The 21,353-nt window shown below is 34.8% G+C and overlaps 1 protein-coding gene and 1 long non-coding RNA gene across 2 annotated transcripts in view; both read right to left on the reverse strand.

Moving 5' to 3' along the window:
* LOC136025202 (dopamine receptor 2-like) overlaps positions 1-21,353 on the reverse strand; it is an 84,650-nt gene that overhangs the window by 58,085 nt on the left and 5,212 nt on the right. The window lies entirely within an intron of this gene.
* On the reverse strand, positions 5,784-11,009 carry LOC136024636 (uncharacterized). Its single transcript, XR_010616868.1, has 3 exons — positions 10,962-11,009; positions 7,263-7,417; positions 5,784-5,984 (listed from the first exon to the last, which is right to left on the reverse strand). It is a non-coding gene; the product is annotated as an uncharacterized LOC136024636 (long non-coding RNA).

A 21,353-nucleotide genomic window follows, 5' to 3' on the forward strand; every position in this document is an offset into this window, starting at 1 on the left:
CGGTGGTCCAAAACCCAAGTGTTTGAATTAGTTTGAGAATATAATTGTGTTATTTTCTTGATTCTTATTCTTTTTCTATATAGAAATTTATTAGTTATTATAATTGTATGAAACTGGATGAGCTAAAAATTCAGACATATGGCGATGGCCTAATACTGCTTGCTTAAAGTAGTTCATTGAAAAATAAAAAACGTTTCCTCAAAAACAGTTTTTTTTTTTCTACCGATTACCTTTTAAATCATTTGAACTGAAAATTTTGTTTTTAAGCAAACGCATATCAATTAGCACTTCGATTCTTGACCTACTATGAAAAATATTTTCTATTCCGTTTTAGTTTCCCTTGTATTAGAGCAATCGTCCTTAAAGCATTACGAAAAAATCAAACTTTAGCAGAAAAAGTGGGCGTTGAGGGGAGGCAGCTCCCCTTATATATGGAACACTTTCGATTTGTTTTAAGTTTTAATGTCCTTGTGTACTATCAAAAAAAATTTTTTAATATAACTGATTTTCGATATGAAAATTATTCCGTAATTAAATCATTCACAGGTATTTCACACAACAAAGAGAACTTAAGAACAACACGGACTACTGAAAAAAATAGGGAGGAAAGGATAAAACGTGAAACAACACACACAAAAAATAAAAACACATTAATTAGAAATTAAGCCTTTATTTTGCAGCAGAACAGAAGAAAGCTGACAATGTGTTTTATTTTACACCTGCTAATAATAATCGATTTTCAAAATACCCAATAAAAAAAAATGAGAACCAAAAGGAAGCTAGAAAATGAGCTAGACCGTCCACGCTAGATCGCTGAGTAAGTTAAGATAGACTGAAAATTTCAGAATAACAGAAAGTATTACACCTAATCCATGGAACCTCATGATCTCGTGCTTCAAAATTCTGCAGAAGATTTGTCTGATGTTTCTCAATGGAATTGACCAAGGATAGGTTTAGGCACTCGCTTGACCTACCGCACATTTAATATTAGTAGTGATGCCATAAGGCTTTTAAACGCGTCCATAGGGGGTAAACTATTATCGTTTTTTAGCAAGTGCATGTTATCTAATAGTTTCTTTTTAGAAACGCCAAATCAGGATTACCTTGATTTTTCTTTAAAAACCTTCAGAGGCTTCCTTACCCCAAAATGTCTAAGATTGTTAAGTCATAGATTTTCTTAGTGTTTAAAAAACCTTCAGGACTTTTTTTTACCCCAGGATCAGAGTGGTTGTTGTGTTTAAAAACCTACAAGGGTCAGGAAAAACCTTCAGAGGGCTTTTTACCCCAGGATTTCTATGGATAAATTTTTTTATCGAAGATAAAAGACTTTCAGGACTTCTTTACTTCGGAATTTCCTTGGTTGTTATGATTAAAACCCTACAAAACCCCCAGCAAATCTTGTTTTCTTTGACTGTTACGATTGCTTTTTTTATTATTGCCTATGACTGCACATTTATACCAGCTACTTTTGTCTGGAAAATATCACCCTAACGTTTACATAAAAATACTTTATCAATGAAAGGAGTGAGTAATATTCCTTCATTATACTAACAAAAGCAAACAAGTATCCTTTTTTCGAAATAATTATGAGCCATCCCCTAAGTTATAACCCTGAAAGTTTCGTGATATTCTAGCGTATTCTGTAATAAATTTCTTTTATGAAATTCTAGTTTAGCTACTTTTTCGCTATGTTGAAAAAGTGGTAGGGAAATTAAGATGGGAGTTACATACTTGTCCTGAGAAGGTATCTTAAGGAGCACACCCAAACTTATTTCATGACCCATTAAATAATTAAGCACTAAAACTCTCGGATGGGGGGATAGTGACAAACTTTTTAAAAGCTTTTCTTTTAAAAACTACTTTCATGACAATCTAAGCTGGAGAGCAGATATAAATTTGACAATGATAAAGAAAAGAAGAGGGTGTTTTTAAATCTTTAAACGACATTTTATGAGGCTTTTGTTACTATTTTATAGCAAGAATAAAAAAAAATTGGATTGAGGAATTAAAAATACTTAGTTCTAAATGAATGTGTTCTATGTTATGTGCTCTAAATGAAATTGTTTTCTTTTCTGATGTTTATTCTATTTTCTCTCTTATTACTCCACTATCCTCGCATTGTTTTGTGCAGTGGGTTGTAAATAAATGACTATTATTATAATTATGATTACTACTATTATTATTATTATTATTATTATTATTATTATTATTATTATTATTATTATTATCATTTGGTAGACTGAATTCTTTGCTTTTCTTTGAAAAACTTCTTTTTCTTATCACGGTAGGCAGTGAAAATTATGGTTTTTCTAACATCGATATAGAAGGGATGGGGATGTGATAGGGGCGACTTATGTTTTTCACTACAGAAGATGTAGTTTTACCCTTCGTGGAAAACTCAAATTCTATTTCTTCTTAAGGAAAATTTGGACCAATATACCCCATCCGAGAAAAAGTAAGAGCAAATAAAGCCTTGCCCCCTACTGCAGGCTCTTTAGGACAAGCGATTCCAATGCGAGATAGAGTTTCCAGCTAGTCTATGCCCTCCATACAAGGCGAGAATTCCCTGCCCTACATAGTCACGATGCTGGCCCATCTTTGCTCCACATGCTGGAGAAGAATGCTACCCTTTCGTTCCCCAAGCCCCATGATAGTTAGGCTGCAGGATCTTCTGTGTCCAAGATGCAAGCTGTCGATCTTAGTGTAAGTAGAACTTATTGATATTTATGGGCTGAAAAATTAAATTATATTCTTTTTAGTTTGCTATAAGGGGTCTTGTTCAATACCTTTGAAAGAGGGGGCTTAATGATATTGCCATATCCTGAAAATACCCCATTCTCTTCAGCACTAATAATGGGAAAATAACTAGGCTCTTGCCGCTCCTAAAAAATAGCTAAAGTAACACATTCTTTTCAGGTTAGTAATGGGAGCCTCTTGTTCCGTTATTTCTGAATGATTTGAGGCACCACTACTCCTTAGACTAATATCACATTCGTTTCAAGTTAATAAAAGACAAAATAACTAAGATCTTCATGCTTCTAACAATAATACGTTCTTGTGTTGAAAGCTATAAATTCTAAGAAGGAGATTTGGGGGTTGGGGGCGTTGCCAATAGGTTTTTTTCTAAGAAATCCAAGAATGTAAGGAGCCCCCTCGCCCCTCCTCAGGGAGAAATAGTTAAAAATAAGACATTATTTTCGGGCTAATAACTAAGATCTTTGTTCTTCTAAAAATAATACATTCTAGGATTTAAAACTTTTCGAAAGGGGATGTGTGGTTCTTTAGATTAATATTCCTTTCAAGTATAATAATGGGCCCATGGCCCTTAGTTTTGAAGGCTTTGAAGAGCCTTAGATTTATATTTTTCCGTATGCTAATGGACCCTGGCTCCTAGACTATTATTCTTTTTAATACTTAAAATCAAAAATAATTCAAAGGGAATAAATTCTTTTATTTTTTTCTAGGCCAAAAATGATAATCACCCAGCTTGGATCAAGAATCTTCTGGTCAATGTCTTCGGGGAAGAAGAATAAGCAGCAATGGACACCAACACCCCCTCAGTAATTTTTTTTAGACTGTTTAGAACATTATAATGCCTGAAACATAAAGAGGGCAATTTATTGGTAATTTTTGGTCGTTGGATTTACAGCTCGCTTTGTAGGGGGATATACACCCGAAGAAGATCCATGTATAGAATCATTTCTAGTCATTAAATTCTTAACTGATAGTGGTGTGTCAATACATATGAAGGGTCTACGATCTGCAGATCTACGATCTACGATCATTGCACATCTACGATCATTAATAAACTGTAGATGGTAGTGAGGTCTCAATACATCCGAAGGGTCCATTTTTAGGCCCATGCATAGTCAGGAAATTCTTAACTGGTAGTTTGGTCTCAATGCAATAAAAGTGCCATTATTTTTGTGCAATCGTCCATCTATCTAGTGCCTATTTATAGTGCCATCTATCTAGTATGCTATTATCTTTCAGCCTAATATAAATTCTTTTACAGCATACATTAATAGTGTTTCAATGAGATAATAGGCTCTTAATATTGTCTAGGCTTACATACCAGCATTACCACCGCAGTTTCGTGAAAGTGTATGAACACAACTACGGTAAAGTGAACTTGAGGGGGATTATAGTGCCGGGGGAGCCCTATTAGTATATTTTCCCCTCAACGCTAAATTTTTGGGCGATCCATTAGAACAAGTGCCGCCTAGTGAGGTGGAGTGGGTGTGGTAATTACTCCCCCTGATAAAATAGGATTGTTTAAAAGGTCAGAGTCACGGTCTGACATTTCTCCACTACCTTCAACAATTTTTTCTTACAAACACAACACATATCTTTATTTTTAACTGATGACTCGTCCTCTGGTGATAGAGTCATTAGATAATTTACTTTGCGCAGCCGTGAAATTGACTTATTGGCTGCTTCAATAAGTGCAACCCTGGCTGCACCTATACAATCTTCCCCACCCAATGTCTCGAATACCTCTATTAATTGCGTGGTATTACTCGAGTCTCTTTGAGTATGTTCATAAGAGACTGCAATGGCCTCATGCTCTTTAACACGTTTCGAGTTTGATGAATCGCACTGGTCAATGAGTTTGGCTTCAGTTTCTAATGCCACCTTTTGGTTCTGCAAAAGCAAATTGTGAAAATTTTTGAACCACAAGATCGCATTGTCAACCGAAACCGTTTCCACGGACGTTTACATGACGCTTAAAGTGCCTCAAGCTATGTTTTAATTTTAGTTCATTATACAATCGAGAAAGAAGCATCGGAAAAAAGTTGTATTTAACCCCCCTTTATTATATTTTGAGCCATTACTTAAAACCCGACTAATGTGCGGGAATAGGAAAGAAATGTCCAAATGAGTAAGATTCACTGACAGGCACGTAGAGATGCCAAACCCAGTGTTTCACCGATTCAATGGAAGGAGCTCTTAATGAATATATTACCCCCTTTTTATCTTAAGTTCACCCTCATCATATTCTGTGTCATTCTGTAACACTGAAATCCCAATGTTTAAATGCTCGTTCGCCCTCTCAAAAATATGAATCCCCTTAAGAGTAACAGGATTTTGCCCCTTCAAACAATTAAAATCTACTTCGGGAAACTTTGACCCCTCCCCACCCCCAGTACAACCCTTTAAGTTTAGATTAAAATTTTGAAAATTAAGCTTACCCCTCCCGCTTCTTATAACAAATTCCTTTTTAAACTTTTTTACATTTAAATCCAATCTTTTTATAAGTAAAACTATTGACCCTCTGCCATTTTGATTGTGATTTCCATCCCTATTAAAGATGCTACACGACAAATCCAAAAAATCTTTTCAAAATTAGGTAAGTCCAGGTGAAGTGTCTGCATCTCCGTTTGGAGGCAATGCGAGTACTCCTTACCCGTCTTGTCATTGATGAAAAAATTTTTGAGCGATGGATGCTTTGACAGTGCCCCTACCTATCACCCCCAAATATGTCGTTCAATAAGTGCCCCAATATTGCTGACTTAGGAGTATCCTATGCCCACTGGATCCGTATGGATACTACCACTTTTAAGAATATTGAATGGGTCTCCGAATTCAACTCTAAAAACATAAATATTTCTCAATGCGTTAACAGCTAGATACAAATCGGTTAAAACAAGGGGTGAGCCGGCACCAATTTGTCCTGGTTTCCCATATTACTGTCACTGCGAGGGGCAGGGACTTGATCTTCTAGTACCCTCTTGAACTCACTAGATGGAACTTGATTTTATATATTTCTAAAAATTCCGCATAAAAGTCAAAACCACTCACTACAGAGTCTAGATCAAAGCTGGGAAAAATATGGTAATAGGGCTCACACCTCTAATATAATCCTCATAACGTTCAGTTTCCACTGGGGTCGTACGTGAATTGTCACGAAATTCCAATGGCGACGACAGGATAGCCCTCTCAATTTTTGCCAATTATGTATCTGGTAATACCGGTATGTGAACCTAGAAAAATAATAAGAGCTCATTAGCTCAATGAAACACTCTTGATTTTATCCTGTGAAAGAACTTATATTAGGCTTAATGTTATTATTAGTCTAAAAATTCCTTAAGTGGGACGCTTTCTTATACTTAAGAGTGAGCGTTCTGAGCTAGAAGGACCTCACTACTACTTACTGCTTTAATGACTAGAAATTATTCCATACAACTGCCCCCAAATTTACATTTTGATGCGTTGGGACCACACTATTAGTTAATAATTTAATAATCAAAAAGTATATCATACATAGAACCTCAAAGTGAGCTCTCGGACCGTAGCCTCCATACCACTTGTTAAGAATTAAATGATGAGAAACTATATCATTTGTGAAACCCCAAACTGACCCTCAGGTCCATAACCCTCACATCACCAGTTATGAATTTAAGAAATTACCAGATAAACGTGGGGTATAGGGCGCCCTTTTTACGTTTTGTGTATTACAATATCCTAAAGGGTTTTGGAAATTTACTGAGAGGGAGGTTACGTCCATTGATGCTTCACCGAGAAATACCTCAGCAGATTGTTGATCTATGCTTGGATAGCATCATTGGCAACCTAGAAAAAGTGTGAAAATTGTCATCCCCTTGAAGAATATACGGTTTTCAGCAGTGAAAAGAGTATGGTATTAATTTAAGGGTCAGTGGCTTCTCAAACCCTTCAAAACTAACGGGCCAAGCTTATTATTAAGCTGAAAGTAAATGTGTAAATTTAGTTATTTTCCTGGGGTCTTCTCTAAAATTATCGAAAACCCCCAATAGTAAACTAAAGGGAATGTATTACTTTTTATAAGGATGGGGGTAGTTAGCATCACTATTCTTATTGTTGGAGAAGTTTATCTCGCATACAAATTTAGTTTTTAGCGTTAAATCATGGCGAAAAGCCCCTCAAAGCGTTTATTTGGCGGAAAAATGGATTAAAATTAAGGATAGGCAATACCATTAGACCCCTCTTTCAGAGGTGGCGGACAATGCCCCCTACATCCTAGTTATTTCCCCCTTTCTTAGTCTGAACATGAATATACATTAGATATAAAAAATGGTAAGTTTTTTACAGGCAATAAATAAGCTGTGTAAAAGAATATAAAAAGAATTTACACTTATATTAAGATCGGAAGCTCTATATAGCATAGAGTTAGAAGGCCCGGTATCAAAAGTTTGAAAATCGGGAGTGGAGGTCCTGATGGGGCAGGAGCCTCACTACCATGGACTATAGGTCTAGAAACTTCGGTAATTTCACTATCTTACCTGCGGAGGGTAAAAGGGACGGCATTCTTGGCATGCGTAATGACTGTTGGTCTTGAAGCCTCTGAGGGTCTTGAGGGGGGTATGTTCTTATCGCATTGCGATAATAGATCAGCTCCTATCCTCGCCCTCTTCTGGGGAGGAAGCTCAGAATTCTCCTTAAATAGAAATAAAATCTAAATTTTTCATTTAATGAAAAAATACATCTTACGAATATTAGTTTTTATAAATATGAACATATATGGCTAAAAATAATGTTAGCCTTCAGAAATAGCCTCATTGCTGCACCACTTACCTTCACGGAGGGCCAAAAAGTGCCTTAATGATACGGGACCATGGAGGGCAATCACCTTTCCTCTAAGAGAAATTCAAAGTTTCTTAGCCTAAGTAAGGGGGAATGTTTTTAGAGAAAAATTTAAATTAGTGAATATTATAGGCCTCTAAGTATTTTCTTGTGTTTTTGTTCCCTGTATAATATAGTAAAAGAAAACAGTCTATATTGCATTTGAGCTATAAAAGTTTTTTATAAAACCGTTCAAATTTAATAGAAGAATATTCTTAAAAAAGAATAAATTCAAATCTAATAAATAGACCTCTTTGCCCTCATATTTCTTGCACCTGCTTTTTTCCCTCTTCTTTATCACTGTCAGAAACCTAATGTCAAACTGCCCTCAGACTTAAATTTTGAACTTTATGTTTATGAATTTAATTTATAAATTTTGTATTTAAGCTTAGAAGTAGTTTTCACGGTCCGCGAAGATAAAGGAAACTTTTTCAAAGAGAATTAATGAAAAGCTTTTAAAAATGTGGCATTATTCCGCTGCTTGAGAATTTTAGTGAGAGTAATGTGCCTCAATTCACACTTATTCCTTCAAAGAGCGTTAAAATGGGCTTGATACATACCTCAAAATACCCTTCCCCACACAAGTCTGTAGTCCCTTCTTTAGAAAATTCATTTTCCTAAACTAATCCTCTTTTTCAAAATAGCAGAAAGTAGCTAAACTAAAACTTTTTGGAGAGTTAGGGTGTATTCTTTATGAGAAATGTGTTTAATAGACTACATTAGAGGAAAAAAAACCACACTCAGTAAACGTTTACTCTATTGCCTAGGGTTCCATCTAACTCTATTAAGGGAGGAGGGGTTTCTCTCCAATAATTGGATACTATTTTCAAAAGAGAACACTTCTTTGTTATTTTTAATTACTATAATGAAAGAATATTATCCGTGCCCTCATTTAACGCCTGTATGAAATATATTTATGTAATAGTTTTGCACTAGAATTCAACGTTTAGGCTGATATTTTCCAGACGAAAGCAGCTGTTGTAATAGCGTCCCTTTTTCAGTAATTATTTAACGGTATGTATGGTACCTGTCCTACAGTAGTCTAAACTTAATAGGAGGCAGGTGGCTACCCGATTGGGAGCTGTCAGAATTTTTGACCACTAATGGAAAAATGCGCTTTCATATTGGGGGCATGATCTTAGTGGTAAAAATAAGCTTATTATACCTGAAATAAAACTTTTTAAGAGGGATGGGTGTTAGGGTTTTAGTTTCTTATCTAATATAGGGTGTCAAATCAGCTTAAATTTGGGTAAGTCCATCTTATTTTTGGTTGGGGGAGGGAGTATATAGATAGAGAGACTCACCTGTTGACATTTTTGAGATAATTCCTTTTTTTTAACTTGAGTTTTGCCACTTTTAGAATCTTATGTAAGACTTATGGGGAACTTCATTCAGTACCTGTTTTTATATTCCCCAGAGACAAAGGGATTTACTCGGTTCCCGTTGGGATAATAGCAGATCACGTGACGCTTCTGTTTCCAGGAAATAGCGGCACACTGACAAGCCTTTGTTCCTAGGAAAATCATTATATGTCTAGACTCTCTAACAGTTCTGGTCATAGAGAATGTCAACAAAAATCCCTTGTTTGCTGACACGAAATGATTGTAAAACATAACAATAATGGGATGATGCCTTTACATGAGGGAGGATCCTTGCGGGTTTTTAAACATAACAAGCAAAGAAAACTTGATTTAGCTGGCCCCTGAACCTTTTTAAACACTCAAAGAAACTATGACGTAGCATCCAAAGAAATCCTGAATTGGCAGGCCCTGAAGGTTTTTCCCAACATCCTTAGGTTTTCAGTCATAACAATCAAGGAACTCCTTAATTTAAAAATCCCTGGGTCTCTTTATAGTGGTATATAACGTATAATAACGTTATAACAAACAATTACGTTATAGTAGGGAATATAAAACTGAAAGCGTCATTAATATTAGGCACTAGAACTGCTTTATGTTACAACATTACCAGCTGGTCACGCTACCAATAATTATTTTTGGAATTTTATTCAAAATAAAACATATTCTAAGAAGCAGAATAGTTGGAGCTGTGAGTTTTAGGTATACTTATTGAGGATTGTCCCAAAATCTACAAGAGATAAAAAATGTCAATTTTCGATCTAAAAAAGATAATCTCATATTTTAAATGAGTTTACGATTATATTACCCCTAAGAGGTTTAATTTCCGAGTTATGGCAGGTTTTTTTTTTGTTCTTGATATACGTTATTTGGTAAAATATAAAAATGCATGCGTTATTTTTTGGTAAACAAATTTACCTTTTGCAAACTTTACATTAGTTTTCTCCTGTATTTTACAATTTCCATATTCGGAAAAAAACCTCTGAGTTTTATCCCTTGCTGTTTCTGAACTGTAGACGCCTGATTACAATAAAAAAAAGGAAAAAAAAGTAGTTTGACTGTTCCAAACCACAATAAGTAAATTGCATGGAAGTTAGGTAATTTTTTTCAGTTTGAGAGCTCTCTTAGACAAAACTCTTTAATAACGCTTATTGTAGGCTAAGAGCCTAAGTGAGAATCGTCCAATGGCACTAGGGAGCTTCCCCTTTGGAACTAATATGCACAGAAGATCAATTTTTAGGAACCCGTTCCATAGACAGATCGAATTGAGTAATTATGATAGCATTGCCAAAGCACTAGCCCTCACTGTCTAGCCTTAACTTCACTGAAATACTACAGCTTCTCATGGAGATATTTTGATAGCGAAAGTTAGCTTCCTCCCCTAGGGAGAAATTATATGAGGGAGCCCCCCCCTCACAAAACGGACCTCTTTGACCACCAGGTCTGGTTAAGATTCCATTTCTCCTTCTTAAAGGCGTCCTTCCCCACAGGGCTCAAATCAAATATTGACTCTGAAAAGATATTTCCAAGTTACCTGATTTTATTTTCGCTTTGTTTCATCGAGTTTCAGCAACCCGTTATGATGAAGTGCAGGCCTTTAAATGACACGAAGGGGGATGTTACACTAAATTTTCCGTCATTTTTGTTGAAATCGGACAGTCAGTTCACCCGAAGCAGGACCAATGATTCGCCATAGTGTACTTACCTTCCTTGACTCATCTTATTAAGCATTAATACTCTTTGTATCAAGTTGATTTTATTTCGGCAAAATAAAAAATGCTCTAAGATTTACTTAGCTATTCTGAAGAATATCTATTTGACATTATTTGCCTGGGCTGACCTTAAAAATTCTATAACCGGTGTTATAAATTATAATTGCTTGTCAATTAAAACACAATGATGCGACTAAAGCAACTTGACAGTAGTTTGGCAAAATTTGTGTTAGATATTTCCTTTGAAAAAGAGTCGAGAGCTGTTTCGAGCAAGCTTAAATTGTTTTACCTGGTTGATTTGACTCAATCTGTCTTCCCCTGAAAGCTTAGAAAGTTTATTTACTACTGACACTCGGCCAAGCACCTGACAAATGAGGCAAATTAGTTATCCAGCTTTAAACATCCGTAGCATGACATGAAATTTTATTTTGAGGGACAGAATTGAATAAAAATGGAGCACTTTGACAAAGTCCAATGTCACGATTTCTGCCAAGGATGAAGATAAATCACACTTAAAAAATGTCACACAATAATTTTTCTCAACCCGTGTGTCCTTGCTCAGATTTTTTTTTCCTTATTGCCACACAAAAAAAGCGATAGCTAAAGATTCTTTTATCTAATGTTAAAAAGTTGCACCAAAATTAATGAATGAAATTGCCCTGTTTTCATCACAAGAGGATCATTTAGTTTTCACTATCAATTAGTGAATTTGCTGAATCACTCAATATGCATTTATATACTTTTATTTATTTATTTTGTTGAGTTTAAAAAAATTTAAGACCTTATTCAGAATGCTCGAATTCCAAAAACCTGCGACTGGCTGAAAAAAGGAAATCGTGGTGTTGGGGCTTAAAAAAAATCAAACAGATCCAAAAAATGGACAACGAATTTTCCTTCAAAAACTTTTGGCAGCTAAGGAGGCAAGAGTGGCCATAGGAAAATCAGCTACCCTTACGAATGATAAAGTAGCCACTTGTATAATTAGTCAATTTAGCACCATTTTAGGAGCGAAGAGCTTGATTGTACTAAAACAACTGTTTGGTGCTAAAAATACAAGTGGCTATGCTTAATGGAGAAGAGAATTTGGGAATTGGCCCTCCAACGCAAATAGAGTCTCATTAACTTTAATATTCCAAGGAAACACATGACCTAAATACACTCATTAGTTTAAGCATAGACAAAAAAGGGACATATTCGGGACAAAAATTACACCAGCTAACCTTACACTAATATATCAAAATATGGATCCATGTGTTTCTCCAATTGTCAACTACAGTGGAAGAGATGTAATGGTTGGTGAATTCCAGGTTGGCATAACGCTTACCGGTTATTAAGAATTATCATGGGCTCCGTTATTCTATTTTAAGCTTTTCACTCTGAAAATTAAGATTTAGTCAACATTGCCCGGGTATGTAAGATTGTAACGTTTTACATCTAGAGTTAAACAGACATTTCGTAATGCCGGATAAGATATCTTTAATGTCTTTTATTTGAAATGGTTGCATTGATTATCAACTTCTTAGCGTCGCGACTCTCCTCTACAATAAGTAGGTTATTTTCTGCCAGCAAGAGTGATTACATGCAACTACCAACAACAGGATGACTTTAACTGACTTTATAATAATAATAATAATAATAATAATAATAATAATAATAATAATAATAATAATAATAATAATAATAATAACAATAATAATAATTTATTTATGCCCTCTTTACATTCAAAAGATGTACACAGAGGAGTATGAAAAGAAAACTGAAAAATATAAAAATTACACTTCTAATGAAAATCAGTAGATCATAGCTGTTTTTTTGCACATAACTCAAAAACCACTCACAAAAAATGACCTATAAATAATAACATAACTCATAAACATAACTCATAAAATAGCACCCATAAACCCAGCGCGTAAATAAGTATTTTATTACAGAAATAACGACAGAACTATTTTTCCACTAAATGAGACAATTAAGGGGAAATTTTATTCTATTTTTCTAGACCGTCTAAGAAATCGGTCGTATTGTTGATCCATTTTAACAGTAATATCAAATATTCCGAATTGTCGTATAATATAATTGTTTTTGAACCATAGTGGAATTCCAAGAAAATATTTACAAAACTTAAGAAATGGAACAATGAAAAATACATGAGGTGCAAACATTGAATTATAAATTATAATTCAATGTCAATTCATATGACATTTTGTTCTCTTTACTATACAATTTTATCATAAAAACTTTAAAAGATTTTTTTTTCCTGCAAAGTTCCTGGTCACTGCGAGGTTTTTACTTTTCCTTGTTATTTTGAAGGCGTTTTCATATAACTTGAAATTTCATCTATTGTTCTAAGCTATCAAACTACAGGAGTGGTCCTAATAAGTACAGAGAATGTTTGATGGGGCTACAGTTTAAAACATTAACAATGTTGATTTCTTTTCTAATACAAGAATAGGAATACATTGTTCTTTGCACTTAGTTAGCTTTCAAATATTTATTTGCAATATTAAATGTTTATGCATTTACGTATTAAAAACAAAAGAAATAACAAAAATGTACTGCAGGTATTCTGTGGGTAGCGTGAAAAAATTAAAAGGGAATTTAAAAAATTCCATTATCATTCCATTTGGAATAAGGATTTGCTATTCCATTTGGAATACTCCTTTATTATTCCACTTGGAATAAGTTCTTACTCCATTTCAAATAAGACTGCATTAGCTCATTTTGCTAAAAATGAGTAAATTATGCTGCAACGTAAAAAGAGCAGAAGGAATTTGAGTAGAATAACTGTTTTCCTCTGATAAAGAGATTCTTACTGCGTGTTCTAGTTTTCGATGTCACTTTTTGATGATGGAGACGCTGTAATTGATACGTCTTAGGCAAGTGTGGTATGGAGGAGGAGTGTCCGTAGCTGTCTTGGGCTAAAGTGGCTTGATGCTGCGGTGAGTCATTGGTAGTAGAAGTAGTAGTAGTAGTAGTAGTAGTAGTAGTAGTAGTAGTAGTAGTAGTAGTGGTAGGAATAGTAGTTGTAGCAATAGTAGTAGTAGTAGTCGTAGTAATCTAAGCGACCGTGTTTCATATACGATCTAGAGTTTTTGACCGCCTTAGCTTGAGCCTCAAAACTGAAAATTGCGTTCCTTAATTATCATATTTGCATGTATGTGTGTATGCATACAAGCCCCAAATTAAGGACGAGGACAAAGTACCACACACTACAGATAGTCACGGTATTTCATCCTCAGATAAAAATAAAAAGAGAGCGAGACTGTTTATGGACGAAAAAACACTTTTTTTTCCTTCTACAAGAAGGATAGTGTCTTTTCCTTTTAAATTAAACAAAAAACAAGTTTTTTTTCAAATGAAAGTAAGGAGCAACAATAAAACTCAAATACGAACAGAATTATTCTGTATATGAATGGGTTGACCCCCTCCTCAATACTTTGCTCTTCACGATGAAATATTTAAAACTTTTAAAGAACCTTCCTATTCTCATTAAACTGCACGGTGTTTTAAGAGTCGTTCTCTAAAAAATGGGACAAACAGTCAAACTATAGCGTAAAAAGTAGGGTATTGAGGAGGGGGCACCCCTACATATAATTAAATAAAAAACTAGTTTTTTAAACTGAAAGTAAAGAGCGACATTAAAACTTAAAACGAACAGAAATTACTCCGTATATGAAATGGGTTGTCCCCTCCGCAATCCCTCGCTCTTTACGCTAAAGCTTTTAATTAATTTTAAGGTAGAATTGTGGCAAAGAGTCAAACTTTAGCGTAAAGAGCGAGGGATTGCGGAGGGGACAACCCATTTCATATAGGGAGTAATTTCTGTTCGTGTTAAGTTTTAATGTCGCTCCTTACTTTCAGTTAAAAAAGCTAGTTTTTTTTATTTAATTTCTGAACGTTTTTGAATTAATGTATGTTTTATTTTGGCTCTCCGTACATAAATTATTAAAATGAAATTTGTATATTAATTCTTTTTTTTGGCAAAATGGCTTTCTCTTAGTTTTGATTGGACAATTTTGAGAAATAAGAATTGGGGAGGCCTAGTTGCCCTCCAATTTTTCGGTTACTTAAAAAGGCAACTAGAACTTTTAATTTAGCGAACTTTTTGTTAGTAAAATATACGTAAGTTAAGAATTAACTTACGTAACAAACTTTTATATTCTTTTATTTTTATTATGTATAAGAGGGGGTTTGTACCCTCGTTAATACCTCGCTCTTTACACTAATTCGTAAGTTTTGTCCCAATTCTTTAAGAATGACCGCTGAATCTGAAAGGCCGTAGAATAAAGAGTTGAAACTACTAAAAATATTTTAGCATAAAGAGCGAGGTATTTATCTCCTCCTAAATACCTCGCTCTTTATGCTAAAGTATTTTTAGAACCCCTCATATGCGTAATAATCTCTGTTCGTTTTAAGTTTCAATGCTATTCCTTACTTTCAATTGAAAAAACGTTTTCATGTTTATTTTTTCATTGTTTTTTTATAGTAATGCTAGAAAATCCTGCGCCCTTTTCATTGAATTTTTCTTCCCCCATGACATATTCCTCCAAGGAAAGATCTTCCCACATAGCCCCCTCCCTCAACCCCAACCCCCACACCAAAAAAATCCCCCTGAAAACGTCTGCACATTTCCCAATAACCATTACTGTATGTAAACACTGGTCATAGTTTGTAACTTACAGCCCCTCCCCCAGGGATTGTGGGGGAGTACGTCATTCCCAAAGACATAGTTTTTGTGGTTTTCGACTATGCGGAAAAAATGGCTTTCTCAAAATTTTGATCCTTTGACTTTGGGAAGAAAAGAGCGTGGGAGGGGGCCTGGGTGCCCTCCAATTTTTTTGGTCAATTAAAAAGGCCATTAGAACTTTTCATTTCAGTTAGAATGAGCCCTCTTGCGACATTCTAGGACCACTTGGTCGATACGATGACCCCTGGGAAAAAAACAAAAAAAAAACAAATAAACACGCACCCGTGATTTGTCTTCTGGCCAAAAATACGAAATTCCACATTTTTGTAGATAGGAGCTTGAAATTGTTGCTATAAGGTTCTCTGATAGGTTAAGATTCTATGACTTTTAGGGGGTGTTTTCCCCTATTTTCCAAAATAAGGTAAATTTTCTCAGACTCGTAACTTTTGATGACCAACACTAAATTTGATGAAACTTATATATTTAGAATCAGCATGAAAACTCGATTCTTTTGATTTATCTATTAGCATCAAAATTCCGTTTTTTAGAGTTTCGTTTAATATTAAGCCGGGTCGCTCCTTACTACAGTTTGTTACAACGAACTGTTTGATTACTGTTCGTTTTAAGTTGTCCGGTTGCTCCTTACTATCAGTTGCAAAAACTGTTTTTTTATTTGATATCTGATCTTTTTTTAAATAATGCTGGGAAATCTGGCTCACCCTTTATTAAAATTCCCTTCCCTCACGAAAAACTCCTCCGTGGAAGATTCCCCCCTGTAAAATTTCGTGCAAACGATTCAGCCCGAAAAATTACCCTTAGAATACTTTCATTTGGAGAATGACTTGAAGCTCTAATCGTTTTCTCGATAATTTCCAGGAAATCCCCCTTTCCTGGAAAGTTTTTTTCCCAGAAATCAAAACTTGCTTAAAATTTCCCCAACACAATTCCCCCAGCACATGTCCGCATGCAAGATTGAGTTGGCAAAAAGAAAGTAAGACAAATACAAAGAATTTCGTATAGGAATTCTATCAAGCCCCCACAGCGTAAAATTTCCCCTGAAAAGTTCACCCCTGGAAATTTCCCTCCTCACGATAAATCATCCCCATGGAAAAATTCACCCCAAGCACAAATCTCCCCTACAAAAAAATCTGCATACTTCCCAATAAGAAATACTAAAAGTAAAGTAAATTTTATAACTTAAAGACCCAGGGGCTGTGGGGGGTCATTTTATCTCCAAAGGCATGGAACCTTTAAACTACGCTGAGAAAAATGGCTGTTTCAAAATTCTTATCGAATTACTTTGGTGAAAAAGGGCGTGGGAGGGGGGCATTAAGATTTTTTAACGTTTATGGGGTGTTTCCCCGCTTTTTAAAAAACCAGGCACATTTGCTCAGCCTTGTACCTTTTGATGGTAGGAGGCCTCGTACCTCGTACCTTTTGACCTTATATTTTTGGAATCTGCATAAAAATCCCATTCTTTTGATGTATATATTATTATCGAAATCTTGTCTTTGGACTTTCGGTTACTGTTGGGCCGAGACACTCCTTACTTATAGTTCTTTACAATTAACTGTTTGAAAAAAAGTTCGCTGTGACTGAAAAACTGAAAATATTATCTCTTTAGCAGCACGAATTTGATTCTTTAGTTGTTTTGGTTTGCCAATATTTGATGGATAAATTGCACAGATTAAAAATCGACGTTGCCAAACAGAGTCACTCTCATTTTCACTTGGACTAACAGGGTTTTTTTCTGCTTGCATAACTAATAGCACAAAATAATCACGTTTAGAGCAATTTAAAAAATAAAACAAGTTTTTATCCTGAAAACGAAAAGGGTTGTTAAAACTTAAGAGACAAGGATATATATATATATATATATATATATATATATATATATATATATATATATATATATATATATATATATATATATATATATATATATATATATATATATATATATATATATATATATATATATATATATATATATATATATATATATATATATATATATATATATATATATATATATATATATATATATATATATATATATATATATATATATATATATATATATATATATATATATATATATATATATATATATATATATATATAAACTGGGTGATCTGGCGTATTCCACGACATGGGAAATACGCCACGATGAAGAAAATACAAATTTCATTAAGAACCGGTCATCCGTTCTTAAGTTAAAAATACCTCAATTTTTCTAATTTTTCCAAATGAACACCCCCCAGCTCCCCCAAAGAGAACGGATCCGTTCCAATTATGTCAATCACGTATCTATAACTTGTGCTTATTCTTCCCATCAAGTTTCATCCCAATCTCTCCACTCTAAGAGTTTTCCAAAATTTCCAGTTTCTAAGATTTCTGTTTCCCCCTCCAGCCCCCTTTATCCCCAGATCCAACTCGAATTGAAAATGGAGCATCTGAAACATAAGATCCGTCTATATATCAAGTTTCATTAAGATCCGATCACCCATTCGTAAGATAAAGATACCTCAATTTTCATGTTTTCCAAGAATTACGGATTCCCCCTCCAAATCCCCGAAATGTCACCGGATCTGGTCGGGATTTAAAATGAGAGCTTTGAAGCACATGATCCCTCTAAATGTCAAATTTCATTAAGATATAACCACCCGTTCGTAAGTTACAAATACCTCATTTTTTCTAATTTTTCGAATTACTCCCCCCCCCAACTTCACCAATGAGAGCGGATCTGGTCTGGTTATGTTAGTCACGTATCTTGGACTTGTGCTTATTCTTCCCACCAGGTTTAATCCTGATCTCTTCGCTTTAAGCGTTTTCCAAGATTTCTGGTTCCTCCCCCCAACTCCCCCCATCAATGACGCTGGATCCGGTTGGGACTTAAAATAAGAGATCTGAGTTACGAGGTCCTTCTAAATATGAAATTTTATTAAGATCCGATCACTCCTTCGTAAGTTAAAACTACCTCATTTTTTATAATTTTTCAGAATCAACCCTTCCCCACAAGCTCCCCTAAATAGAGCGGATTCGTTTCAGTTAGGTCAATCACGTATCTAGAACTTCTGCTTATTTTTCCCCATCAAGTTTCATTCCGATCCTCCCACTCTAGGCTTTTTCCAAGAATTTATGTTGCCCCCAACTACCCCAATGTCACCGGATTCTGTTGGGATTTATAATAAAAGCTCTGAGACAGGATATCCTTCTAAATATCAAATTTCATTAAGATCCGGTCACCTGTTCGTAAGTTAAAAATACCTCATTTTCTCAAATTTTTCCAATTTAACCGTCCCCCACTCCCCCTCCAGATGGCCAAATTGGGATAACAACAATTTATAATTTAATCTGGTCTGGTTCCTGATACGCCTGCCAAATTTCATCGTCCTAGATTACCTGGAAGGGCCTAAACTAGCAAAACCGAGACAGATAGACAGACCGACCGACAGTATTTGTGATCGCTAAATGTCGCTTGGTAGATATCAAGTGCCATAAAAAGAGGAAAGAAAAGTAAAAACGACGAATATTTCGAAAATAAGCACAATGAAAAATAAAATAGAAATAAGAAGAACAACAACAACAACAAAAGAAAAGGAAAAAAAGAAGAACATAAGCTCTTCTTGTCTTCCTATTTATTTTAGCCATTATTCGTATCATCATATGAAGGCGAGAGCAATTTAACATGGATACTTGAGCTAGATTATAAGCAAACTACAGTCATTAACCCAATAAATAAATCACAAATACTCATCATAAACTTTAAATCCACTAAAAAAATACTAAGCGACAATTTCAATCTATTTCTCACACATGTATCTCACTTACAGGAATTTATACCACTTAAGCTTTACTTTTTGTTCATTATCACTTAAGCACAATACAGGTGGGACCACTGGGGGGATCCAAGCACTAATTCACTTTACTCTAAATTCTTTTTGTTTAATTCTAAAGGAATTGCGAAGGTCACGAACTCCTTTTGTCACATCATCTGTCATATAGGTATAAGGGGATTCACGTCCGACTCCTCTTCCGAACGGGTTTTCACGTAATTTCTTTTTTCCCCGAAGCATACAGAATTTGTCCTTATCATCCTGAAGCTGGATTTGGATAAATCGATCTCTAAACTCAAGTAGCTCATATCGGATATTAATTCTAAGGTGGGAGAGTAAGGTAGCACAATGGTCTTTAGCCCTTGATTAAGATCCATTTTGAATGTTCCATATAATAACATTCCTTCTTCTATTCACGTTTTCTAACATAAGGACTCTAGATGCTAATTCACTCGAACCAGGCTCTTTTTCAATTTGGTTTCGTAATGCCGATATTTCCTGCTTGATACTAGATAATTCATTTTCTTTGGCCGTTTTTGCTAATTCTAGATCTCCAACGCGAGATTTTAGGGACTCTAAACCAGATATAATGTCAACAATTTTCATTTTTATTTCTAAAACATCATTTTTAGTTACTTCGACTAATTAAAGGATTTTATCTAACTTTGAGACCTTATTAGTCGACTCCGTGGATCCTTTTGAATCCTATAAATCACTTTGTCTTGATTGCTTCCCGCTATTCTTAACCATATTCATATTCGAAAATGTTTAGAAGTTTTCAAAACAATAGATAAGCAAACGCCCAAGATAATTCAAATCCAATTTTGTACAGCGCTCGCAATAATCATGCTACTTCTTCAAATTCATTGAAAAAATATCAAAGAATTTACTTGTCAGCGTTAATCCGGCTGAAAATTGTATAGTGCAAATACAGATGTTCATTGAATGAATATTAGTTCAAAACTGGAGGGGATGGTCGTGTGAACTTCAGAAAAGACTCATTTTGTTGGAAATGTATAGTTCTAGTTCTCTTTTAAGAGTCAAACATGATGGAAACCAACAAGCCCCCCCCCTTAGTATCCTTTTTTTTCGAAACGAATTCAACTGAAATTGTGAGATAGCCAATTTGTTACCAATTAATGACAACGTCAAAAGTAAATGGAGGGCGATCGTCCCACCCCAAGCCTATCATCCCCGAAACACATCTGATCGAAATTTTAAGAAAGCTGTTGTTTAAAGTTCCAGTAATTATGTCTTTGCGGATATCAACCTCCCCACGGTGTGGGTATGCATATTTCAACTTTACTTTCCAATAAGACGAAGGACATTCAAGTGAGCTTTTCAGAAAATGGTAAGGCGATTGTTGAACTAAATCAAAAAAAAGTTATGTGTATACGGATTGTCAAAAGGGTACAACATAGGAATAACTTAGTATATTAATTTGGAATATTCAGGAAACAGTGTGGGAGACGATCAAAAAGGCGATTTTGTAATCTACCAACACTACTACAACTACCACCACTACTATTACCACACTTCCTACTACTGTTACTATTATTACAACCTATATTACTACTACTGCCACTAAAGCTTAGGCTTATACTATAAATTCTATCTTATACCACTACTACTATTACTATTGCTATTAAGGCGAAACATAAAGGATATATAGAAACTGTATGGAACTAATTCAAAATACAATATGCCCACACATGTTGTCAAGCAGACTCATTAGAAATGCTTCAGGAACGGTTGATGGTATTAAGCTGAAACTTCCAGCGTATTTTGAAGGGGGTTTTGAGAAGACCAAAGGTGCTATATGCATCCTGCTTTAATAACTGCGCAAGCTAAGGGTATTAAGGTGGAGCTTTTTAAGGAATATTTAGGCGGATGTTTAACTAATTCAAAACAAAACATAAGGATGTGGACTTTCAAAAAGATGAAATATGAAGAACAACTTATATTGTTTAAGAGTAAGGTGTGGGAGATTTCGAGCTAGCCAGAAGGCACTAAGAGCATACTATTAATGCTACCACTACAGTTACTATAACTAATGACGCTAAGGGAATTGAGGCGAAACTTCTGGGGAGCATTTTGGGGGAATTTGAATTAAACGAATAAACTGTATGCATGCAGATTTTCAAAAGGGCATATT

Source organism: Artemia franciscana, chromosome 3 (assembly GCF_032884065.1).
Source record: "Artemia franciscana chromosome 3, ASM3288406v1, whole genome shotgun sequence".
Classification (NCBI taxonomy): Eukaryota; Metazoa; Arthropoda; class Branchiopoda; order Anostraca; family Artemiidae; genus Artemia; species Artemia franciscana.